Here is a 27,255-nt window from a genome sequence, read left to right on the forward strand (position 1 = left end):
TATATAGTGACATACAACAAGTGACTCAGGTTTGGTCAAGTGAAGAAATATTTATGATACCTGGAGATGGAAGAAAGCAGTATGAGGCTGGAGCCATTATGGGAAGATTGAATATTCTGGAAAGAATTATGACAGAGACATTTCATTCCTTTAGAGAATCTGGGAAAACTGTCACATGCATTCCCAAATGTCGTAAGTATTGAGTGGTGGACATTGACCACACTAGTGTTGTTGCTAGAATACTCTCATGGTATGACTGGGCATTGACCTTGGCTAAGTTGTTCCTGTCTGTGTGGCATTTAAGCTTGGTTCTTTGTCTCTCCTAGAGATTTGGTGATTTATCTAATAATCTTTAGTTAATTATTTTCTGTCTAAATTAAATAGAGTTCATTTTAGAGTGTCTATAATTAAAAACCTAACCTATGTAGCTTAAACCTTTTACCCCAGCAATAGTGGTTAGAGTCATTTGAAAATACATCAGCGGAATGATTTAGAGCTCAAAAGGCTTCCTTGCACAGAAAGGACTAGAGACAGCATAGACTAAATACAGAAAGGGCTTTCAAAATAAGCCCTTTTAAAATATTCCTTATTTAAAAATCCTTTATTATTTAAAAACTCCTTTCTGTATTTTGTCAATGGTGTCTCTAGTCTTAAGGACATCTGATCAGATCCTTTCCCAAATACTAAATAGGGGAAAGACCAAAATGTATACTATTTAGAGAGATATGGTAGTGAAGAAAGAGACTGTCTGGGACAACATAAATACCACCAAAGCAAATTTGAGAAATTGGGTTCTAGTCTTGGCTTTTCCACTTCCAAGCTCTAGAAAATGAGCAGGTGTCTTCTCTCTGGGCCTTAGTTATCTTAAAATAAGGTCAGTAATTTCTAACTTTTTTGGGTCATGTACTATAAAGAAGGTTATGGTAGCAATAGAACCTTTTTTAGTAAAATACATACACAGAGTTTCTCTTTCACACACACGTGCACACACACAAACATTTTTGTACAATTTGAGATTTTTTAAGCTTAAAATTACATTAAATATCATGGATGCAGCCAATATAGTCAATATTTTCTTTCCTTTTTTTTTTTATCACCCTTCCTCTCCTGCCTTTACTCAGATCTGAATGTACCAGCATAAGCCTGTATCTAAAACAAGAAGTACTCACTTTAGCACCTACAGTGACTCTCAGAAGAAATATCAAGGCAATTAGAAAGACATACATATGAGAGTTCATCTCTCAAAATAATTAACACTGAACTAACTCTCATTATGCCATATTTGGACAAGGTTTGTAACTCACTGGGCTTCAATTTCATCACCTGTGAAATGAGGAAGTTGGACAGATCAGCGGTTTGTAACCATTCGGGGGATTACTATCTGATAAACCCTTATGCCGGGCCCTTCCTGCCAGGTTGCACTTCCTGATAGCAGAGAGTCTGAGGTGGCAATGTTCATTAGTCCTGTGATTCTTAACATGTTTTTGGTCCCAGACTCCTTTAAGAATCTGATTAAAACTATGAACTTTCTCTTAAGAAAAATGCACATAAGAGTGCCAACAAGATTTCATAAATGCTTTCAGGGATTCAAGGACCGTCTGAAGTCTATGCATGGCTCACCGGTAAAAACCTATGCCCAGCAAGATGTCTAAGAATCCTTTTACTTCCAATATTCCACAAGTCTCTAATGTGGTCAGCATGTTTGGCTTAAGACAAAATTGTGTGGTAAATACTTTTCCATACTCTTCTCATTTCTCTTTAGTATTCCTTTCTTGTTAATTGTACTGAAATTGCCAGGGTCTCTACTGAGAGTGGATTTACCTGATAAAGTTACACTAACTCCTAATAAAATCAAACCTTAATGAGGAATTTGAGGCTACACATTTACCCTTCCCAACAGAGTTTACTTCTGCAAAAAGGGCACAGAAGCGGAATAGCCAAAAAGAACACACTTGAAATATTAGCTTTTCAAACCAGTGGCAGGTATGTGAGTGGGTTTTTGTGGGTTATAACACTTGCATTGAGTATTTTATTGTGTGTGATAGATGACCTTCCACTCTGTCTATTCATAACAGTGTTTCTTTCTCTGTAGGGCCTTGTCCACATGTGCATACAGGAATGCAGGCTGTATAAAGTGACTTTTTGTGGGCCCCAGCTGAATCTCCTATCACCAAGTTCTGCTTATTGCTAATTGTAAGGACTTAAAATCAATAAAAATAAAACCACTCCTGGCTTGGATTCTTGTCTTAGTATGTAGATCCAAACAACACTCCTTTGCTCTATTCCCCTGAGTATTACTTTTGATTGGAAAATCCAGTGTTCATTTGCACCTAAACTATAATTTTTAGTATAATATATTCTGGACATTTTTCCAATAATAAATTAGGTTCCTTTCAGGCTTCAAACTTGCCCTAACATGCAATCACATCATTAATTTTTATTTCAGGCACTGTATTTTGAACCATTTATTCCTGCCTTTATCTTATGCATAAAAATAGAAATTAAATTAGCAAGTTAAAGTTTAATACATTGGTTTTGCAAACAATCATGATCTTGAGAAAAGTGGCATTTTGCATTTGGACACTGGAGCTTTTATCTGGTACAGAAACCACTTCCGACTCATTCCCCTTCACTTTGTTCCTAGACTCATTATATTTCTGCAAAATAAATTATATTTCCCATCATATTCTGTAATCAATTCGGAGACTATCCCCTAAGGAAAAACAAAACATACCAGTAGCAGATTGAACTGAAAACTCTGGCAAGGTAGGAAGGAGTTTACCCGGTGGTCAACCCTGTAACTGCTTGAAATTAGGGTACTGAGAAATATACGATCTCTCTAATGCTGCCATAACCCCATCATCCCAAGCCTGGGGATTTTTCTCTTAGCCCTGTGAATTCGCTGAATCTATATTAACAAATTCTTCCTTTATTTTCTGATTTTTAAAAAATGATGATTAAAAAAATTCAGTTGCAGTATTGTACTTTACCAAAGGTATCACTATAACCTGAGAATCGGCAGTGACATTCTTTGGCTTGAAATCTCCTTCATTTCACAACTCCAAATACATACTGAGCATTTTTTTTTTTTTTGACTATCAAAGTTGTTTAATTTGGGGAAAGTTACTTAACATCTCTGAGCCTGTTTTTTCAACTATAAAATGGGGTCAGAATTAAGCTTAAAGTATGGAGTTGTTTTGATGAGTAAATAAAATAATGATTGTAAAACACATTAATATCAAACACAATGCCTGGCACATTGCCAACTCTCAGGCCATAAAATACCTTTGTCATTCACAAAAAAGTATTTTTACTTAAACAAGGAATGAATATAATTAGTACTTTAACTCATAACTCCCACCCCAAAATAATTTGAATAACTGATTTTTAAAATGTTTTTTAATCCTTTAATTGTAGCACTCTTATATTTTATTGATGTTGATTAGTTAATTCTATGCAACTGCAAGGCCAGACATAAAGCACATTGCATATTATAGAATGCTAAATAAATTTTAGTCATGATTAAATCATAACTATTAAAAATATTAAAAATTCTTGGAATGGGAGGATCCCTTGGATTTAAAATTGTAGGCCTGGTGGTATGAATGTTTTAAAAAACTACATTAATCATAATCTATACTGTACCATGTAATCTTTTATTTACAGTATAACGAAGAAGCCAACTTGAGACCTAGTAATTTTAGAATCACAAGGTAAACATTAAATAATAATGAAACATTGATTATAAAGGAAATTATCTCCTCAAACCAATATTAAGAGCTGAAACTTTTACTTTGCTTCCACTTTAATATATTTTATATTTTGGAGTTGCTCTATAGGGAAAGAATAAAATAATTATTTGGGTCTCTATTCTTAATTTAAGAAGGCTTAACCTTTTTCTTTTTCTAGATCTTTTAAGAAGATCTAAATGAGTCAAAATGTCTCCTTCATACACATATATATATATATGTGTATGAAGGTATATATATATATATATATATATATACACCTCTGGGTATCCTCATTTTCCTCCTGATTGCTTCCACCAAATAAGCTTCATATATATATATGCAGAGCCATGAAGTATAGTTGAGTCCATTTAATATTTGACCTTGCCTCTGTAACTAAAGAAAAACCCTTGCCACAGATAATGTAACTACAAATAAATCACTGTTTCATAGATGCCATGAGACATTGGCCAGATGGAAAAGATTTTGGTAAAAACATTCTCTTAAGAGTCTAAAAACCCTGTTTCAGATCCCAACTTTATCATTAATTAACTGTGAGACTTGAACTGGTTTCCTTCTTTCTTACTTTCTTCATCTTTAAAATGAGAGCTTAGACTATAACATCACTCATATCCCCTTCAGCTCTGATATGCTATAATTGAACCAACTTGGAGTGAAAGATCAGAAGTTCCTATAGGATTACTTCCTTTGGTTCTAGTCAGGCTCAAGCTTCTTGACCTAAATAGAAAAGATAAGAGCAGTATCACTCAGGGAATTTCACCACTGGGTGTTTTATTTCAAAACACATGAAATTTGGCTCCTGTGAGCTCTGAGGCTGAAAATTCAAAAGATGTGTGTTTCACAAAAAGAGAAAGACATTGCTGCTTCCAAAGCTTATTTGGTGGAAGCAATCAGGAGGAAAATGAGGATACCAAGAGGTGAGCCAGTAAAACGTGGCAAGAGCTATGGGTTTTAAGAAATACAAATAATATTTCTGTTCTTTACTTACTAAAATCTTGTGATTCTTAATAGGCCAAGCCCAAACCCTTCTTCTCCTGGAAGACTTGCCTGACTTCTACAATAAAACTGTACCCATTACTCTAGCTCTCTGAGATCCTTGACTTCTCTGAAATCTTACAGCACTAGATATGACTTAGGCCCTTATTATATTCATGTTGTCTTATATTTGGGACAATTGCATTACATATATATATATATAATCTACTTAATTGGATTCTAAAGAGTTTCTGGGACATGGCATCCTTTCCTTTGCCATCAGCCCTCTGCCACCCTGTCCTTTATTCTCACCTCCCCAGTTGAATTTGATCCACTGCTCTACACTTAAGAGTTATTCAACATATGTTTGCTGAATGGAGCTAAAGCTGTGTGAGGAAAGAGTACATCACAATAAACTCTAGACACACTAAGGCAAGTCAAAAAAATATTTCTGTAAACAAACAAACATAGTATTACCCACATCATCTGCCAGACCCCGAAACAGAGAATCGGAAGACAACAGGGCAATATATTTCTGCCTGTTGTAAACATGTCTGGCCCAATACACATTTAGATTAATTTACTCTTTGGCTGGGCTCGGTGGCTCATGCTTGTAATCCCAGCACTTTGGGAGGCTGAGGCAGGTGGATCACTTGAGGCCAGGAGTTCAACACCAGCCTGGCCAACATGGTGAAAACCCATCTCTACTAAAAATACAAAAATTAGCAGGCAGTAGTGGCACATGCCTGTAATCTCAAGCTACTCAGATGGCTGAGGGATAAGAATTGCTTGAACCTAAGAGGCAGAGGTTGCAGTGAGCCAAGATCGGACCACTGTACCTCAGCTTGGGTGAAAGAGCAAGAATCTGTCAAAAACAAAACAAAAGAAAAAAACCTTTTTCTCCTTATATTTTTCTCCAGTTGCTCAAGACAATTCTCACTAAAGCTAGCCTATGACGAAATTGTTATTTTGCTTTTGGCAGTTGTTTTCCTATCCTTGGATCTCTTCAGTTTTCCTTTATATCCTGTTCTCAACATGTACTCCTACCTTTACAGTTCTAAACTCATTCACACCAAGGTTTTCGAATAAGTATATTTCTAGGAGAATGAGAATTTTAAAATCAAGACTTCATTAAGAAAGAAATTCTTGCCTCTAGAGGACTGGTGTTTCAGGCAAAGTGGAGGTGATATTTTGAGGTGGAGAGCCCTCCAGGTATTCCCTATAATATACCACACAGGTATGGCCTGGCATGAGACTGGACCTGCAATAACATGTTTCTTTCTTCCATGGCTTATGTGAAAATTCCCTTTACTCTGATCTAGAGATATTACCCAAGTCATGGGTATTACCTCCAGTTGCTTCCTGTTCATCTACCTTTGGGAGTGGGGAGGGGGGTGTTAGGTGCCTAATACAGTGTGGCACTGGTCTCAGGGGTCTGGAACTCTGGGACTCCTTGGAACACCATCTTCAAGAGCCTGTGGCAATGGGTCTGGGCTGCAGAAAGCCAATCTCTTTTCATTGGATCCTGCCTAACCACTGAGAAGAAATGGGGGTTTACCTGCACTTCTTGGTAACAGGGACCCTGAGGGCAATGGGAAGTGGGTGGACAGGAAGTGGAAGGTGGATTATAGCTCCAGATTCCTCTTAAGAAGTGGGGTATTTAATTCAATGTCAGAATTTTAGAAGTTTGTGTATTCAAGAATGCCCTAGGCAGAGATCATGCTCACCTTCACCTCTTCTACTGGCAGCTTTCTAGGGAACATTCTTGAGAATGTTCACTTTGATAACTGAATGCAAGTGAGAGGCTGTGAGAAAAGATCACCCAAAGATTGTGGTGGCCCACTATCTATGCAAGCAACTCGAGGGCTCCTAGCTTCAGCAAAGGACTCCATAGGCAAATAGGCTGTGTGTTATCATGAGCTCAAAGCTAAGTGCAACCACAGAAGACAATGCACTGTGGCCCTCGAAATAGAAAGGAGAATTTCTTTTCCTGAGTGTGAAGCTTTGCAGGCTCTACATGCAGCCTGTAGTGTAGCCCTGCATCATTAACGGGGGTGGGCGGGGGTGGAGAGAATGAAAGCAAGAGAGCATGCTGGCTGCCCCCTGGAAAACGGAAATGTTCAGTGTACACAGAGAGTGGCTTGCATATTTCACTCTGACATCCTACTACTATGCTTTTCAACATGATAGTGGTTAGATATTCCTGATAATTTTAATTTTTTTTCCTTTTGCTTTCATAATTTTTCTTTTGGTTTTCTTTTATTTTGTATTATTTTTACTTTTATTTATTTTCTTCCCTCCCTCCTTCTCTCCCGTATTCATTCATTTTCCTTCCTTCCTTCCTTCCTTCCTTCCTTCCTTCCTTCCTTCCTCTCCTTTCCTTTTCTTTCTTTCTCTTTCTTTCTGTTTCTTTCTCTCTTTCTTTCTCTCTTTCTTTCTTTCCATCTTTCTTTCTTTCTTTCTTTCTTTCTTTCTTTCTTTCTTTCTTTCTTTCTCTTCTTTCTTTCTCTGTCTCTTTCTTTCTTTTTTCTTTCTTCCTTCCTTTCTTTCTTTCTTCTTTCTCTCTCTCTCTCTCTGTCTTTCTTTCTTTTTCTCCTTTTGCTAGTGAAGGAGAATTGGATTGGTTATTTTCAGAACAGGGAGCCTAAATTGATGCACAGATCAGTAGCATCCTTGTTGGAGTGGCCATCACATGAATTCTTTGGAGATCTCTGAAGAAAACAGAAAGAAACTGAAATGGTAGGTTCTAATTATTTATGCATAATTAGCTCTCATCTGTGCATTTTCCCCTTAATATCTAGAACTGGACTCCACACAAGGAACTGTACAACTTGTCAAGTCTAAGCATGGTTATGGATATAATGAACTTGGACCATCCTTAAATGTCATTTCGTTGGTATTTGAACAAACAAAAATAATTGTATGATGGGCTGCCAGAGGAGGGAGGCAACTTTAAACTTGGGAAAATATAAGTTTGACATGGAGAGATTTTTAATAATGTGTTTAGCTCAGTTGATATTGAATAAAACAGTCCTGTGAACATTTGCAATTTAACCTATTTTGTATTAAGTAGAGTTGCTTACGTAAAAGTGCAGGACAATTTTTATCTACTCTTTGCTAAAACTCTTTGGGGGTGCTATTTTTATCTGCTGCGTAATTAAACTGGTTAACTTTGTGTCCTTCTCAAAATGAACAATTATTTGAAAAATGAGAGAGACAATATTTCAGGACCTTAGCTAATATAAATGCATGTTCCTATCAGCTTGTGTAACTTACTTATTTTCACTGTAAAAGTTAATTGTTGTAATTAATGATAGATATAAAGATTCTGTTTTCAAACACATTTAAGAAAACTTGTTTATAATGAGAGAAAGAGGAAATAAGATAACAGGCACAGTTGCTCTGTTTTTCATAGATAAGCTCTATCTACGATAGTAAGTAATCAGCACATTAAAAAATCAACAATGGTTAAAATGATTTTGAATTTAATTTACATTTCTAGATACTCAAAATTGACTTATTTTGACAAAATGTAAGTGAAATTATTTCCTTGTTTGCATGCTGTCTCTTTTTTGTGCTCCAAGAGAAAATGTTTAGGACAGTGCCTTTTGACTTTAAACCGTATGATGATACTATAAATTGTGTGTAACTGCTAGGAGCTGCATTCAGAGACTAAAAGAAAAAAGTCACGAATTCCTATGTGAGAGAGAGATAGAAATGAGGAGAGATGTGGTACAACATGACCCAGGATTAAATCTCAAATAACTTTCCTGCTCCTTCCTCTCCGGTCAACAGTAATGTACACGGACTTTATTTTATACTGCTCAAAATTTTTCATAAAAGAAAAAGTTATAATATTATTCAATAAGCAGAACTATATGCTTTAGAGACCTTTGGATCATTCAGCAAAGAGTATTTTGTTTTTCCTTTAGCTTCTGTAAATATCAGATATAAACACAAAAACATTAAACTTATAGAGAGGATTAAAGTTCTTCCACCGAGGGCAAGATTATACCAGTCACACTGGCAAACATTTGGATATACCAAGAAGTTTGTGTCCAAGAAGGATATACTTTTAATTGCAGATAATGTGCTTTGCGCTTGTGAACACATGTACTGCTCTGCTTTGCTATATATTTGTAATAATATTTGTGTGAGACAGGAACCACCTAGTGTACCTATTTTGTTGGGGCCAGATTAATATGATGCTGAATAATGTAAAGATGAATAAACACAAAGTGAGTCATAGACTGCTCCCGATATCTCACTGAATTTCACGTGAAGACCCCTAGGAATGAATGCACTTCATTATGCCCCTTTGTACTAGGTAACTGAAAGGAAGAGGACAAAGAAACACACCTTCTGCATTCCGCTCATAGATACTTTTGGCACCAATCAGCTACCCAGAACCAAAAAGGGAAGTAAACTCCTTTTCCTGATCTCCACCCAATCCTGATAAAAGCAGGGCACAGAAGGTGCCTCTTCCCTTGCCCATTAAAGTGACTCCCCACCCAAAACCTTCTTTTTATGCTATAAGTCTCAAGAATCAGTCTCTAGATCCCTAGTCAGAGAATAAGACATTGTCAGAAACAGATTCAGCTCTTGTCACTTTCAGAGTAATGGCAAACATCTGAGACTTTTATGCTTTGGGAAGCAAAGTAGGTTCATAGTGTACATTGTGCAGTTGGAAAAAATGAGACTCATAGAGGTGAAGTGACTGGGTCAAGTATCTCTGTCTGTTTGTGACAGAGACAAAGGTAGAATCCAGGTCTCTTCATACCTTGTCCAGTGTTCTGTTCATTTCTCCTTGCTGACTATCAAGGTTTGTGGATTAAGAGACATGCATTATTCATTGGGAAACATTGAAAGATTTCATTTTGAGAGCATTCAAGAATCTCTCAGTAACAGGCACACTTCAGGTTTCTCCCAAAGGCCTTAATATTGTAACAGACCTTGAGTTGTTGGGCTTTACCACTGTTTCCTTCCAAGAATAAGAAAGAGTTTTTCCTACTGTGCTCATAGAAAAAAAAAAAAACAACCCAAAGTGCAAATTGATACTAGATGCTGTAATACAAGATTAACAAAGACCTGGCCATATACTGGAAGTGTATGTGCTGTATTGAGTGTCAGAGCAACAATACAGCCAATTCATTAGACAAGAGAGAGTATGCAGGAGGTCCTGAGGTCTAGGAGATTCCAGATTTGAGAAAGGAGTGAAGATTTTAGGGTATCTTGTCTGACAGAAACAGACATATGCGGTTGACCAACTAAGGTGAGAGTGTGAGGAAGATAAATATATACAGTAAGTGATAGTATGTGAATCCTGAAAAGGAATACAGTAATTAATGGCTTGAATATTGCTAATGTTTGTCATATAACTAAGTGCTATCTGAGATCTGAAAATTAAAGTGGGTTCTTCTGGTATAGCCTTTGAAAGATAAAGAGTGTGCTCCAGAGGCATCATTTTCCTTTGCAGCAACAGCTGCATTAGCAGCAACCAGAGATCAAGATGCAGACAGAGCTCCTGACAAATAATCAGATATGCAAGATATTAGCCAAAATCAAGTCCGTATAGACTCTGGAAACTTGGTTATGGGTCAAGAAGTTCACTAAATTTAGTTATCTAGTGAGGAAACTAAAATTTAACCATTATCAGGTTCAGTTATGTGGGTCATGCAGAAGCATGACTTGTGCCCACCGTGGGAGCCAGGGTTGCCAATTCAGACTCAGTTGTGTCTTGGATAGCATAAATACTATCTCACTGGAAACTAAAATATATGCAAATATCTCACCAGGTCAAAAGTGCCCATCAACTCCTTTCCTACTTCCAGACATAATATTTGTTTCTTCAAAAAGCTTTTACAAAATGTCACACTACTTAGGGCAGAAAATAAAGTTTTCTCTACATTCTCAGCAATGATGAAAGGCTTTAATATTATTATTATTTAGCTAAAACTTTTTTCAGCTTTACTTGGCAGATGAGATTCAGTATTTCTTATAAGCTAATCACATGTTACCAGATATTTCTTATAAATCAATGACTATTTTTTGAGACAGGGTCTCACCCTGTTACCTTGGCTGAAATGTAGTGGCATGATCACAGCTCACTGCAGACTTGATCCCCTAGAGCTCAAATGACTCTGCTACCTCAGCCTCCCAAGGAGCTGGGACTATAGCCATGGACCACCACGAAAGGCTAATTTTTGTACTTTTTTTGTGGAGACAGGGTTTTGACTCGTCTGGAACCCTTGGCCTTGAGGAATCTCACAATCTTGGCCTCCCAAAGTGCTAGGATTACAGGTGTGAGCCCCTGCACTCAGCCCCAGTGACATATTTCTGTATGATAAAATAATTCTTACAACTTAAGTGTAGGATGACAGTGATGAAATCCTTTACTGTTCAAAGTATTTAATCTATTTTAGGTAATACTGATGACCTATAAGTTACTTCTTTAAAACTAATGGTGTGCTGAAAAATGAATAACATGTAGAAGATGGACTGATTTATTATTTCTCACATATGTTTTTACAATTAAATATTATGAGAAAAATATATATGAGATGAAAGAGCCCACAGAGTCTATTTTTTTAAATTTACATTTTATTTTAATCTATAGTTTTATGGCCCCTATTAATTTTCATACTGAAGGACTTACTCATTTAATTTTCTAAAGACATATTTCTTTGACTTTTTTCCCCACATCCTTATGACAATAGCATTCTGCTTCTGTATTCTTTGGTCCAGTTTTTATTGGGATCTGTTATTATTTTTACCTTTTTCTCCCCTTTATTTTTATACCTTATAATTATAAATGTATCTATTGACTTCTCCCTCTTCTAAGAAAGTTAGGGTTAAAACTAGGTAGTACTGATTTTGTAATACTTCATAAAACTAACTCAATTTAACAAAGGAAAGTTCAGTAACTTGACCTAGCATTAGCCTCTCTGAGGAAGAACTACTGACCATAGAAATAGTTTTGTATCAAAAGTCACAGTGCATATCAAGACATCTGGTACAGTAATACCTTTCTCTCTGAAATGCTATGACTTCTAAAAGTTTATTAGGGTTAAAAAGAGAATTCTACCTAGCTGAAGCAGAGTATGACTATAACAGACTAGACTGTAAAGTGGCTGGTCTAGATAATCCATCCAGATTATTTAGGGAAGGCAGATTTGCGACCCAAGTTATCTTGAGTGAGTGATCATATATTGGGTTTGGGGATACCCAGTTTTGCTCTGACATCTTGCTGAAAGGCTCTTTTGATCATGGAGAATAGATTAAACTTCCCTCAGTTTTTTTCTTTTTTGCCATGAAATTTGGTTAAGCAAACACTATGAGGACATTCTGTAACCTGCAGAGAGAAAAGGGCTGTTTTTCAGAATAGAGACTATAACCTGGATTATATTTGATGTATAATTACTTGTTAATGACTGATTTAGTTCTAAGTTACAGTTTTAAGAATTTTTCATTAAGAAATACTATCTTTGTGTCTGTTTGGGTCTTTCCCGGGAAAGATTTACTCAGAAATTTTACAACTAACTGATCTCTGGGAATCATTACATTTGAAAATATCTGTGACATAGTCCCATAGAGAAAAATTGATCGCCCCAGGTTATAAGTTATTCCTTGACTGGGACTTGGGCCAAACATGAATGGCCAGAGTAAAACTATAGGCTAAATCAATATCTGAAGAATATGGGCATGGTGGTTAATCAGGATGGCCCCTCCTCAAATGCTGTGAACCCTCTGTTGTGTGGGCTTCTTGAATACAATACATAGAGATGCAATCTTCTCTTCATAATTTTCATTTAGTGACACACCTGGACACTCATTGGAAAAATTTTGGACACACAATAGAAATGAAAATCAATAGTGAATCACCCAAATATAGACCCTCTAAAGACTGTATGATGTTGCTTTGAAAATTTTAAATTTAATCTATTTAACATTTGCATGCATTAACCCACTTTTCATATTGGGTCAAATAATATGAAATACTTCTAAGAAGTGGTGATCAGTTCTTTATATTTTTCTGCAAAATTTCAGTACATTAATTAAAAAGATAGAATTGATTTGGTTTCATATGTAAACATTTGTTTTCAAAATAAAAAATTTAATTTCATATAACCCTTTCCTGAGTGAGTAATTATATTTAGATTGTAATAATTTATTTTAGAAGGAAAATTAGGTTTTATTTGCTCAGTCTCACTCGTAAGCATAATGACTTTATTTTCTTCACGGGGAATTCTGAGCCTTTGGCCTTTTTCTATTCCCACATCTCTGGGAGTTCAGTCTAGTTTCTTTAGCAAAGGGAAAATAATAGTTTTCTAATATGATTTCGGATTTTGGACGTACATTTAGGAGTTCCCAGAGCCTTCCCACAGCTCCTTACATGAGTTTCAAAGCAGGTCCAAAGTCTCACCATGAACTAAGGGTCAGCATCAGATTCAGACTATCCTTGCTATGGATTTTTTTTCCCTGTAGAGTTTATACTGTATTCTAAATCAAGTATATTTTTAGTAATAACGCTAGAAAAAGCAATAAACTATCTAAGCAGCTACTCAGAATCTAAGATTTAGCAGGTTTTTTGAGCTTATCTACTACTGGCTCTTTTATTTTTAGTGTTCTATCATCAAAAGTAATATATATTTTTAAAATTGTACACTTAACGATATACTAAGCATTAGGCAAGATGCCTTACATCATTTTGACAACAACTACATTTATTTTCTCCATTTTACAGATTAAGAAACTAATGTTCAAGAAATTACTTAACTTGCCCAGTGATATACAACTGTTTTTTTCAACACCACTTTACTGAGGTATGATTAGCATACAAAAAGATGTGTATATTTAATATATATATAACTTGGCGAGTTTGGAGATAAATATATACCTGGGAAACCACCACCATAATCTATGCAATAAACATATCTATCTTGGTTGAGTTTCAAATCCAGTTCTGTTGATTGTCAAAGCTCTTTCTTTATGTTTTGCTGTCTCCATACGATGAAGCTATAACTCACTATCTTGTCCCTTTCCACTTGAGAATCAAGAGAGTTGGTAATAGAAGAAATCAAGATGTACCCATTTCGAAACAGGCTGTCCTTTTATTGGATTTAGGCTAGGTGAACAAGGAAAAGGAGGCGGGCAATAGGGAATAAAATGAATAAAATTGAGAATTGTAAGAAGCAAAAATTAAATGTTTTATTTATCTTCAACCATTCTTTATGATGTGTTTACTGTTTCTACAGGATATAACCCCTGCCCTCTTAGAGCTTATTTACTTGAGGAGGATAAGCTAGCACATATTAATTCTGATTATACAAAAGAGATTCAGGAAGAAGGTGTCTGACTTTATGGAACTTTTTTCCTTAAACAGAATCACCATTCATCTACACTTAAACTGACATAATGTAAAAAGAAAATCAGATTAGAATTTTTGCTTTATTCTACATAATCTAATTTATGGCATGCTAAGGTTTAAGAGCAAAGGTTCTGAACTCCAGATATGAGCCTCTGTTAGAGATTAGAGCACAACGTGTGGTTTTAGATGCAAGTTAATATCAGCAAAAGGAAAGGGCTCAAAAAATTGTACACAGAGGCTCTCCCAAACAGGTCTGTAGCAATAGATTAATTTCCGTGTTTACTTGTTTGCTGGCTTCCTAGCGCATTCTATATTGGCTATAAGGAATTCGAATTTGGGGGAAAATATGAAATCCTTCATATGCAAATCAAGTTTACACATCAACCATCAGAAAAGAGGATAGAGCCATTTTTATATTTGTGAGTAAGCTTTTTCCTTAGGATCAAGGACTTGGAGTTATAGGATGCCTGTTCTTGTTTCAGAGCATACTCTGTGGCTACATTACAGAGAGAATTAACTGGAATCTAATCGCATGCTTAAGTTTAGGAGCTCAGTGTGGTAACCATCTGATCCAGTGAGTTATAGAATCTTGAGTTAAAAGAACAAAAACACAGTAACAAAGTTTTAGGCTTGTCTGTCTCCTGATAATGCCAATTATTTCCCACCACATTCTTTTGCTCTCTACACACTCGCCTCCTCTGTCTGTGCTCCCTATCCAAGAGGAAAAAGAGGAAGAACCTTGGGACATCAATTTCTACACTCTCTTCTAAATTATGCTTTCAGCAGGCACCAATCACAGCCTTTGGGGCTGACTAGAGGTATAAACCTGAACAAGGTACTGAGCTCCCTCATTTTTCAGTTTCTCTATCTGTGAAAATGGTATAATTGAGGGCACTTCTCTCTCAAGGGTATGGATCACATGCAGATACTGAACAGGTACTTTGTATTTCTTTTACCAGAGCTCCTCTGTACAATTTGCAAAATACCTTGTGCTACTGGATTGAAATCACACTGGGAACATTGAGTTGTACTTGCCTTTCACCAGACAGACAAATTTCCCTTTGCACATGTCAGCATTATGCCTGGTTAAGCTTGCAGATTGAAGTGCTTACAAGGAGCAAAATAGTTCTAAAGCTTGCAGCTGAATCAATGAGAAAGAGAGGCATAACTTTTATGGATCAGTGAATAGCTGTTTTCAGAAATGCTGTATGGAATAGTCCAACCACTTTAAGGTCTGGTGTATGTTTCTACTCTAAATATACGGCAGCTTTCTACAAAGCATAGCGTTTGACCTGCCCAATTTAGCAACTGATTTTACACATCTCTCTTTTATTCTGTTGTGTCACTTCTGCTAGATTTTCCAGGGCAAGGGCTATGTCTCATTTCTTGTTATCTTCTGTGATATCTAGCATGATGATTTGATTTACAGCAAGGTATTTTTCATCTCATCACTCCATTCTTTTGTCCTAGCTTGATAGTTTAGCAAACTGGAGCAGCAGGAAATGGGCCAAAGAGTAAAAAGAACATTTGTCTTATTTTAGTCACTTTCTTCCAGTCTTGAATGCCAGCAGAAATGAATGAACTCAATGTAAAGAGAATATCTGTGTTTCTGCATGGGGTAAAGTAGAGTTAGAGAGAGAGATGGGGAACGGACAGGAATAGGTTGTGGTTTCTTCTGCATACAGTTAAGAATATTGGTTTCTATACCATTGTAGAAAAAAACAAAGGGATACTTGTTTCTGGTGATTTGTACACTGGTATTTGATGTAAAAAATTGACAGTCTTTAACAACATAAAGCTTACATTTAGATAGTCTGACCATATGAAGGAAAGAGAAATAGCTACACACATAGTATAGAATGTGTAGTAGGGAGGAAGTGTGATGTGAGGAAATGAACAAAGGCCTTTTGAATTAAAACTTAGGTTCTAGTTCTGATTGTGCCATTAACTTGTTATATAACTCAGGATGAGTCTTACTTTCTTTGGGCCTCAGTTACCTTGTTTGTAAAAAGCAGAGCATTCATAGCGATTGATACAAAATTAGCGAAGGTTTAATCAAGATTAATAAAGTCTAATTTTTATTTAAAATGCTGAATCAGTTCTTCCAGAAAATGAGAAAATATTATAAGGCTCATTAATCATTATCTACATCACCATTGAACTTATCATGAACTAATCATGCTACCCAAGGTGCTCATTAAATATGTGCTGACTGAACTTGTTGAATTACTCCATACGTAGGCTGAGGAACTCAAGCTGACTATAACCTCTCCCCTACTCTCCTTTCATACTACTGTGATCCTTTTCATCTAGATCTGCAATGGTACCCATGTTTTTATTTAAGAAAGGCTGCTAGGAAAATCCCTGCACACTCCCTGTGAATGTCCTGGATACTATTTTCTAGTTCTCTCTCATTAATGCATTAGCTTAAATCCACTTATCACATCGCAGTAGTTTTAAGCATAAAAGTAGAAACACTGGCTATAAGGGATATTTTGATGGGGAGTAGTCTGTGAGAGGAACAAATCTGTGCCAACTAGAAAAGTCTGCTTAGGACTATGGGTCTTGGATTGGATATGGAGCCCAGGCAGCTAAAGTTGTGGTGTGAGGATTCAGTTAGGCCTGAAGGATAATGCACTGGGGAGGAAGAACACAGGGATTCTTTGTATCTTCCCCAATATTTATCAACAATTGGGCCTATCTGTCTACTCAAACTTTCTACTAAACTTAGACTGTAAGAGCACAAAGTAACCTCAGGGATAATCTAGTAGCTCCCTCATTCCGCAGACGAAATACCGAGGTCAAGAGATAGAAGGGACATTCCCAAGGTCACACCACTAATTAGTGATGAGGCCAAGACTAAAAGGTAGGTGTCATATGTCTCTGATTAGTGCTCTTTTCCATACATCCTGTTTCTCTCAGCCTAAATGACTTGTCTTGGGAGTTGAAAAAGCTTTCAAGTAAAGCAGAATAAGTTTAAAGTATATGGCTATCCTGGAAAAAAAATAATGAAGTGACTCTCTAAAGCAAAATCCATTCTTTGATATCTCACCTGACTCCTGTCCATAAAGTATAACAAATTAAATGATTAAAAATTAAACAGTGCCTAAGAATATTCACTATTTCAATAAAATCTGCTTCTAGCCAGCTACATTTGTCTAGTATTTATGATTAATCTGTGACCCTGCTCAGTCACTAAACTCTGTCCCTGCAGACTATTACTCTATTTTGATCTCACATATCTGACACACTAAAGTGGTGCTGTTCTGGTTCTGTTTTCACAAACAACAAACTACCAGCAAGGAATATAACTTTGTCACTTTGTAACTTACTGCCTAGGTTTTCTTTCCTAGTCCCCATGATAAGCTGCTTTGGATTCTTCGGCCTCTGGACCTGCCTTTTGGTTACTCATCTTCTACTTGGTCTGTTTCTCCCACTTTTTTACCCTCTCTCAAGGACAAAAAATAATTTTAAAATTACTTTACTGGGTGTTTAATCCTGATCACTATTTTTTTCCTCATCAGGTCTTTTTAAAAGGATTTATTAAGGAGTTTTAATGTGTCTAGTACTCTATTTACTAGGTGCTAGAGGAAAGAAGAAAAGGATACGTAGGATTTATTGAGCACTTGTTATGTGCCAAGCCCTGACTTATTGGTTTTTACTTATGATATCTCATGTAATCTTAACAATGTTCCCCAGGAGTAGGCATTATTATTTTATTCATTTTACATGAGGAAGAAACAGAAAGAGAGAGAGAGAAACAAAACAACTGGTTCAAGATTACTCAACTGAAGCTGGCATTAGAACACAAGTCTCTTTCAAAGGATTGCTTCAAAAGTTATCATTCTAAATAAAAATCATCGTGTTAAAAGGATTAGCTTGAAGCAAATTTGTGTAGATGGAAAATATTTCATTGGGTGCCTTCTCTCTATCTTTCCTGCCTTAAACTTCCCTTTGCAGAATCCTTTGCTAACCCTTATGATCTGGCATCTCAGGTAATCCTACTATGTTACCCACTTAAGGCTGTCCCCCTCTATGTTCCTTTAATTCATTCTACCAAGTAAATGTATTATTTGTATTTCATTTCTTCCACTTTCTAAAGGAAAATCTAGCTTAGCTGATTGATTACAGTTAAAAGGCTAATATGTAACCCCTTCTTGTAGTATTTTCACTTTATCAGTAGATTCCTGGACACATAGTTTCTTAAAGGATTGAATCTATAATAGGACATTTCTGGCAAGGTGACAAGCTTGGACAAGTGATCTTTAGGTAAAGCAGAGCAGAGGAAGCTGGGGTATGGTTTTTGGTGTCCCTAAATCACTATACATAAGAAACTATCTACAAGCATTTTAAGGTTACATGTAGGGCAGCTTTGTGTAGAAATTAATTTTTCTCCTAGCATCAGCTGTGCTGACAACCACTGGCCAGCTGGATCTCCCTCCATATGTATTTAATAATCATTGAAACAGTTGTGGTCATGCCAACTATTTAGAAAAGATCACTAACTGAGAAAAAGACAGCTTTTACCCTTCAACTGTATTGTGAGTTTAACAAGAGGCTATGGGATTTTTCTAACATAGTTCACCACAGTTAAGGGCTTCTTGTGACCAGGGAGTGACACATGAACCTTTCCACCAACATTCCTACCTTCTCTCACTCTTTCCAAAAGCTGCCATGTCAAAAAGAGATGTCAGATGCTAAAGGGATTCTCACTCACTCTACTTCACTACCACTAATGACTAAGTGTAACTCTCTATACTCTCCTTTTCCTGTGGTAATTGATTTTTGGGATCTCAGCATCCACTTGCTGAAATTTCCCAGCCCTCTCTGAGCATCTTCTCCATGCTGCACCTGACCATTGCTTTTCTATGTTTTTCAAGGCATGAATGAGTTAATCGTGCCAGATTCTCCAACGCTTCCTCAGGAGACCCTATTGCTCTGATTAAGAAGTTCCATCAGCACCGAAGAAAACAGCAGGTAGTCAAATACAGTCCTGACTTCTATTTCGGCATCTTTCCTAAAAATAATACTATTTTACCCTGTGGGCCCTGTACAGACAATTAGAGCCTTTGCTAGCCCCCTGTTGCACATTTGCTGGTCTACTTGATAGATTACCAAGCAATAGCCTGGTTCTAGCAATCAAGATATACAGTCTTACAGAACACGAAAAGCTGTAGTTTCTGGAGTATTTGATAAAATGTGGCATTCTTTTCAATAGTGCTCTGCTGAGTCTTTTTTGCCTGAGACAAAGAAAAATATCAGTCATACTGATCCTGTCTTTATTTACTATCTTGATATTTCGTTTACTGTGAATATTTCCATTCATTTCAATTTAAAAAATACTGCATTGAAATAATATTTCTCTTCATTACTGAGTTGTTTTTCAACCCCTTAAATTTTGTGTCCAAGGAAAGTGCCTCACTCATCTAACACTAGTCCTGGCGCTGATTTTTATGGGCTGTTTGACCTACTTTTTAGCTTTAAAGGGGATTTGGGAAACTAGGGTACACAGCCTTTATTCCCATTTTGAAAGCAAGTCTATGCACAGATTAAATAAATGCTTCCAATGTTAAACTTTTATATAATATAATCTCACCCAGCACACACCGGCCACTCTACATGCACACAGTATTGTAATATGTGTGTATGTTGAGAAAGGTGATGCTGTTTGTGGAAAAGAAAAATTACAGTAGCTGTAGGTGAATCACTTGAATGCTTGGCGAATTTCTATTTATTGATTGGTAAGTATCAGGTTAGGGGCAGATTTGGAAGATGCAGATTCAGAGCAGCAAGTGTTTATTCTGTTTGCTTTTTAGTTCTTTGTCCGGATGCCTGCTTTTAGAAGAAGTGTGTTGCCCAAGGACAAGCCTTGATATCTAATCATTGTAAAGGAACATGTCTAGTGCTTGAGCCTAGTTTGAAAAATCAGGAACAAAAGGACTGTACAGTTCACCTAAACATGGGGGAAAAACACCTCAACCATTGTAGCATTGTGTCATACTTCAGACCAGGAGGTCAGAGTTCTACCAGCTAATAAAACTCCTGTAGTGCACATATCCCCTTCATGTTTAACCCAAGTATTTAATATTAGTTTGATGCAAAAATAATTGTGGTTTTTGCAGTTAATATAGGGAAATGGCAAAAACCGCAATTACTTTTGCACCAAACTAGTATATGGGTTTATTTGGTATCTGGAAGCCAAATTAAAGCCACCCCATTTGTTTTCTTTGTTTTGTTACATCTCTTAGGCCACCCCATTCTTTCTTTCTAGTGAGACTTTCTCATAAAAGGGAAATGAACCTCTGTTCAAGACCACTTGAGCCCTTTCCCCGATGTAATCAGGATGAGTACAGCTGAAAGCTCAATGAGACAGGGATAAAAAATTAGGCACCTGTCTGAAGCATATCTTTTGTAACATTCATATATTAGTGATTCATGTTAGGTAGGGTAGCCTACACAGACAGTGGCATATTTCTTTTTCTTTTTTCTTTTCTTTTTTTTTTTTTTTTTTATGGAGTCTCGCTCTGTCCCCAGGCTGGAGTGAGGTGGTGCAATCTCGGCTCACTGCAACCTCTACCTCCTGGGTTCAAACGATTCTCCTGCCTCAGCCTCCTGAGTAGCTGGGACTACAGGCATGTGCTACCACGCCCGGCTAATTTTTGTATTTTTAGTAAAGATGGGGTTTCACCATGTTGGCCAGGATGGTCTCAATCTCTTGACCTCGTGATCCACCCGCCTTAGCCTCCCCAAGTGCTGGGATTACAGGCGTGAGCCACCACACCCAGCCAACAGTGGCATATTTCTATTGTCAAAAGTTAATGAGTAAAAAAAAAAAAAAAAAAACCACTAAAAAGAATGAATAAGACCTACTATTTGATAGCACAACAGGGTGACTATGGTCAATAACTTAATTGTACATTATAAAGTAATGTAAAGACTGCAACTAGATTGTTTGTAACTTGAAGGATCAATGCTCAAGGGAATGGAAACTCCATTCTCCATGATGTGCTTATTTCATATTGCATGCCTGTATCAAAATATCTCATGTATCCCACAAATATGTATGCTTACTATGTACCCAGAAAAATTTTAAAAGATTAAACATAGAAAAAAGTAATAATCTATTGGCTAAAATGAAGTACTATACCTCTGTTGGAGGTATTAACAGATGAGATTTCTGGTTCATCTTTGCAATCCTGTTATGATACAAAATTCAAATTAACTGGGGGAAATTCAAGTGCATTTTCATTTATAAATAGACATGAAAATTCGTAATCAAGGTATGATGTCTAGTTACAGAGAGAGAGAGAGACTAAAAGAGAGAGACCCAACCATTACTACTACCAAACAAAAAACGAAACAAACCAAAACAGCAAAACATTTATTCATAGATGTATAAAGATATTCATGAAAATTTATTAAATTATTTTTTCCTAGATACATTAGATAGCATTCAGCCTTTGGCCACAACGTTTGTGTATGCATACAGTTGTCTTCCACTGCCTAAAATGCTAAGAATTAGTTTATTTTATATATTTATATAGTACTTACTATAGAGCTTCATAAATATTAACTCATTAAATATTCATAGAGGTAGGTACTATTATCATCTCACTTAACAGAGGAGGCAACTGAGGCACAGAAATGTTTAAATAACCTGCCCAAAGCCTCACAGCTAAGAAATGGCAGAGATAAGGTTTGAATCCAGTAAGACTGGCTCCAGAGTCCATGTTCTTTTTGCCTACTATAAATCATGCCTTATTATTTATCAAAAATTTGGATATTATGTAATATTATATACCCATACATATGAATAAATGTATATTGCATGGACAACCAAGGCTATTAAAAACTCAGAAGTAAAGTGACAAATTATTAGAGCTAAAATTCCCTCTAAAAGTTATCTGGTTTAATATGCTTATTTTAGAGAAGAAATGGGGACCCAGAGAAATTAAGTGACTCTCTCAGGATCACACAGGCATTCAATTGCAGAGGTAGAACAAGAATTCAAGACTTTTCACTCTCAGTCTATGACTAATTTAAGTAAAGAGCACAACTTATATTTTCAAATAAATGTCATCACTTTGAAGGTGACCTCACAAGGCTGTATGCTTATCTTAATGATGCTGTATTTCACCAAATATTCTCATATTCTTTGAAATTGTCTTGAATAGGTTTGAGCTGATCAAGAAAAATGAGGCTTTAAACAATGTCATCATATCATGCTTTTGAACAAAAATGACATTTTTTTCTACTTGATCTCTAACTTCACTGTTCAGACTGGCTATGCATGGCTTTTGATTGTTTCCCAATAATTTATCTACCCTTAAAAATCAAAGATTTGTCACCCACAAAATTATTCTAAAGAAAGTGATGCATGTTCTGAGTGTAATTCTAAAAGAGAATTCCAAAAATTGAAATATGCATATAGACCTTCAAAGTGACAAGTTAGGAGAGACAAACTCATTTGGATTCCTGCTTTTTAATAAATTTATTATTTAAATAAAATATTATTACTGTGGGGAATTCCATGTCCTAAAAGTTTCAACTCACTTATGAAGTATAGAAAGTACTAAGTGTGTGTGGTGTGTAGGATGTGTTTCTTGGGTAACTTTTCTCACATTTAGAGGTTCCAAATGAAGATTACTACTCATTCTCTCAGGCAAAAGAGATTTCATGAAGATGTATACCTTGGTGTGGTATATGGAATGTGATGATAGCATACCTACAGAGGTTTTCAGTTAAATAATTCAGGTAAATAAAGCAAGAAAATAGGCAAAGCACAAGTTAAATCAGAATAATATTATGGAGAGGGTCAGACAAACTCAATAGAAGTCTAAATAGAAGGCAGTGAAGAGAGAAGGGAGGAATTAAAGAATACTTCAGAGTTGAAACATTGAGCTATTGGTGGTATCAGTGATGTTCCTAATGTTAGGAAGGGCAGGGCAATAGAAGTGTCTCAGTTTTAGATAAATTTCCACTTAAGATTGCTAGTTATTTGTTTTAACCTTCCTTGATCCCATCTGGGAAAGCTTGTCTAAATGACAGATAAATAGATAGTTAAGTAGGTAAGTAGACTAGAGGCCTATCACAGAACAAATGATGAAAGTGCATAACCACTTGATGGTCATTTTAAAATAAAAATAACCAGAAATTGCATATTTGTAATTAAACTGTTACTGATGTAATTGCTGAAACAAACAATTGGCTTTCCAAACCGTCAGGGTTATGTTTCTAATCTCTTTGCACCTGACAAATACTCAGGTTGGTAGGTACACCGAAGGGGCATCTGAACTCAAGCTATTTGCCATGACTTAGAGGTAAACATCATTACCCTAACACTTGTTTAAATTTTACAAAGAAAACAGGCAAAAAATACATTGAACTTGATTTAAATCAATCTCAAGAATTGGCTAGTTGCTTAGTTTTCACTCTAATGAAATAAAATCATAAAAAAAAAATATTGCAAATAACATTATTAACAATTCTCTTATTTATGGTCATAAGTTATGGTTTAGAAATACTTTCTCTGTTTAGATTTTTACACCATACATTTAAGGGAAAGAAGTTAGAAATAAATAAATAGCAAGCCAATGCTTAACTTACATATAAAGTCACCCTAGCCCAAATTAATTCCATAGGGCCACTGGTGTTCTGGAGTCTAGCCTTAATCTCTGAGTAAATAATGATGTGTGGGGTAAACAATTAGCCCATGGCACAAATAAAAGGGAGCAAACCAGCAGGTAAATTTAATTTAAAAATATTACTTTTTCTCAACTGTAGGTTTTGGAGGCCAGTGTCTGTTCAACATATTTTTGGGTACTTGCCAAGTCCTCTAGCTATGGTGGGCAGGGACTTGTCATTTCCTGCCAGATGAAGGCAGCAGGCTATGATAGGGAAAATAAAAATAGCACTACATTGCCACAACGAAGTGTGGTCTACTCCATTTTGGTGCGTGTGTGTGGAGAGGAGGTGATGCTTTTTCTTCAACTGACTTGCTTTCGTTTTTACTTTCTTTGATTGTAATCCAATGTGGCTGCATAAATGTATTTCCACAAGAGTTGAGATTTTTAAATGAGGCAATGACTGTGTTTTGAGTTGTGTACTCTGCCTTAGCTCATGGATTGCAGATAAAGATGGTAATTTTCTAGTTGGATGATTTTTTTAAAGGTTAAATGGACACGAAGCTAGAGAAGTCATTGTTGCTGCAAAGGGGTTGGTTTATTTTGCTTGTTATTAAAGTTATTTCAGTTTACTTCACAAACACTTAAGTGAACACATTGTGATTATTTGGGGGAAACCATGCAGGAAATCCTAATCAGTTCAATGGGCAGTGTTCAAAGCACTTATTTTTATCCATTGGCAGGTGACCAGTAAGGAAGAGCAAATTTCCCGGCAGATAGGCTTGAGGGGAGAGGAGAGACAAGAGTGTAAAGAAAAAAAATCTGAATGCAACTATCAGTTTAAAAAAAAGTTTTTAAAAAAGTGTCTTTGAAATTTTCAAATGTAAATGTTTTTCAGTGGCCAATATCAATAAGTAAAACAATAGCTAGAAATTACTAAATATGCCTTTAGATTTTATAACTTGAATGGCCTTTAAATGCCCTACTGCAAAGATGATACAGAAATGGACAATTTAAAATAATGGTTCTGTAAACACACAAGGACAGATGTAGTACCTGTTTAACAGGTGTTTCTTAAAGATCTACTAATGGACATTTAGTAAAGGTCTATTCTAATTGTTGTGAGGAATGCATAAATTAATAGGACAGTGTCCCTACTCTCAAAGAGATTAGAATCTAGTGGTTGTGTAGACAACTATCTCTACCATCAAAGAGGTTGAACCATATCAGGCTATGGCACAGGAACATTCAACGTACTATGGGAAAAGGGCCAATTCCAATGTAAATGATTCAAGGAAGATTTACGGGAAGAAATTAGATAATCAAAATTCTACTATTAGGAATTTTCCCACCCATCAGGTGAGAAAGTGTTGCTGGGAAGCCGGAAAATAAGGATGTTCAAGTTAAAGTCAGATAGAGACGTCGAGGTAGACACTGTGCTAGAACAGTCTGGCATGGTGGAAGCCTAGGGCATTTGAAAGGGTGCAATAATAAATCAGGCTAGAAGGCAGAACAAGGCTTAGAATGTTCGGTTTTTTAGGCCATTTCAGTGTGGACACTTGAAAGATTTTACACAACTTAATAAGATAATTCAACCTGTATCTGATAAAGGCAACTGCAGAAATATGTCAGCCTAAAATAAGAAAGTCTTGCTATTTAACATATTAAAAAGGAAGTAGGGCGATTGTTCATGTCAAAATTTTATAAAAAGAGAAAATACGAATTTGTTTTTGCCTTCTGAAATACTGCTGAGTGTTACTGATATATACTGAAAAGGTACAGAAAGTTTACTTTTGCCAGCAGGATATTTACTAGTCTATTAATTTTAGGTAGGAGACAACACTGTGTCCTTTGAGTTAACCCAGAATGGAAGTCCATAGTCTTTCTGCAAGAACATCTGGAAAGATTGGGAAAAAGGGATTTTTCTCAGTTTCCTAGATGATTTGTAACTCAAACTGTAGACTACAAGAAAAGAAGGGATAATATATTTCTGTTTTTAAAGCCAAAAAACAAAAGCAGACATTGAGTCCTCCTTCATTAGATCCCAATATCAAATTGTATTGCTTTTTATCCTATGAAATAAGGAGTCACCAAAATGAGCGAAATATTGCAAATAATATAAATCACTGAAAATTTAGTAACAAAATATTATGCAGTGAACACAAATATGTAACATTCCATTCGAATATTGTCCATGCATTAAACTCTAGGGCCTCACATGATCTCAGGCAAGACTTGGGATGAAGTCTGCTATCCTTTAGGACATTTTATACATCTCATACAGGAGAGCAAAATGTGTGGCTCTTTGTGAATCTAGTACCTAAAAGATTATTGTGGGAAGAACAGAGGGAGCCATATGAAATGGTCCTATATGAATGGTTTTCACCACTTCCTTCCAATCAATATATATGATGCCATCTGAGAAAAATGTGACAACAGTTCTGATGAGGACCTACATTATTATTTGATGTTCGATATTTCATACTTGGGGCATCCTTGTTATAGACTTGGAGTAGAGTGAGCTCCAAATGAATATGTCATTACCTGAGTACTTGGGTCATGGGTACAGTAGATGTGCCACAAGTCTTTAAGGTTAATCTAGGAATCTTTCCCCGCCCCCACCACACCCCTATACCTTCCTTTGGAGATAGTTCCAAGGTACCACCTACTACTCTAACATTTTACAATTATAGCTCTGTTCTCAAATGTAGTAAGTAGCTTAGAAAAGAAAAAGACCATGTAGGAGATGCATTAGAAATTATGTGTCACCTTCTGCTTCCACCAAAACCAGGTGGCTTGTGCCAGACACAGAGTTGTCATCACTGGTGGAAGATTACTTAAAGAGTCCAGCCATCTTTATTTTTAATGACACTCCAGTGTCACTAACCAGAAGGATATTTCTGAGAGCCACAAGTTGCCAAAATGCTTGGTTTGTTTCTACTAATCAGGAGGGTTATGCCACTGGAAGGAGAAATATAGGCCCACAATACTGGTTCTTTGCATGTCATTACTGCTCGGTGACCATGGAGGCTTATTTTCTGAATTGAGGGATAAAATAAATTCTTCCAAAGTCTTGCCTAATTGATGATATCCACTCTAAAGGCATAGGAAAAATGGTAGAAAATTGAGAAATAACGAACTAGAATCCTGTTTAGTAGGAGTAGCAGAGGAAACATGCTACGAAGATCCAGAAAATTAATACAAATCTAGCAAAAGATAAAACTGTGCCACTAGGGGAGGCTTATTTTCAATTATCTGGAATAATAGTGGTCAATGTTTTGTACCTCCCTCCCATACCTCCCTCAAAACTTAATCTAAGGACAGAGTCTAGTGTCTGTCATTTAAAATGCAAGAATGAGATACCTGTATTTTAAATTAATTGTGTCGTTATTGAGACATAAAATGTTTCATGGGCATTTTTTGTGTAATTACTAAAAGCTCCATGTGCACTTTTTAGAGTAATTACCGAGAGGCCAACAATTTGTTTTTGTCACTTGTATTTTAATTTTTAAAATTTAATTTTTAATATTTTTTAATATTT

General features: G+C 36.1%; 1 protein-coding gene across 2 annotated transcripts in view; it reads left to right on the forward strand.

The window, feature by feature from the left end:
* Positions 1–6,855: 6,855 nt before the first annotated feature.
* GPR174 (G protein-coupled receptor 174) overlaps positions 6,856–27,255 on the forward strand; it is a 31,137-nt gene continuing 10,737 nt past the window's right edge. The window contains exons 1-3 of one of the 2 annotated variants that reach the window (XM_032757223.2): positions 6,856–6,916; positions 7,359–7,463; positions 18,972–19,068. The gene's annotated coding sequence lies outside the window, so the exon portion shown is untranslated. Of the gene's footprint in view, positions 6,917–7,358; positions 7,464–13,286; positions 13,547–18,971; positions 19,069–27,255 lie in introns of those variants that run through there. The other variant, XM_032757224.2, reaches the window with a different exon arrangement.

The sequence above is a fragment of the Hylobates moloch genome, unplaced genomic scaffold (genome assembly GCF_009828535.3).
Source record: "Hylobates moloch isolate HMO894 unplaced genomic scaffold, HMol_V3 SCAFFOLD_7, whole genome shotgun sequence".
Taxonomy (NCBI): domain Eukaryota; kingdom Metazoa; phylum Chordata; class Mammalia; order Primates; family Hylobatidae; genus Hylobates; species Hylobates moloch.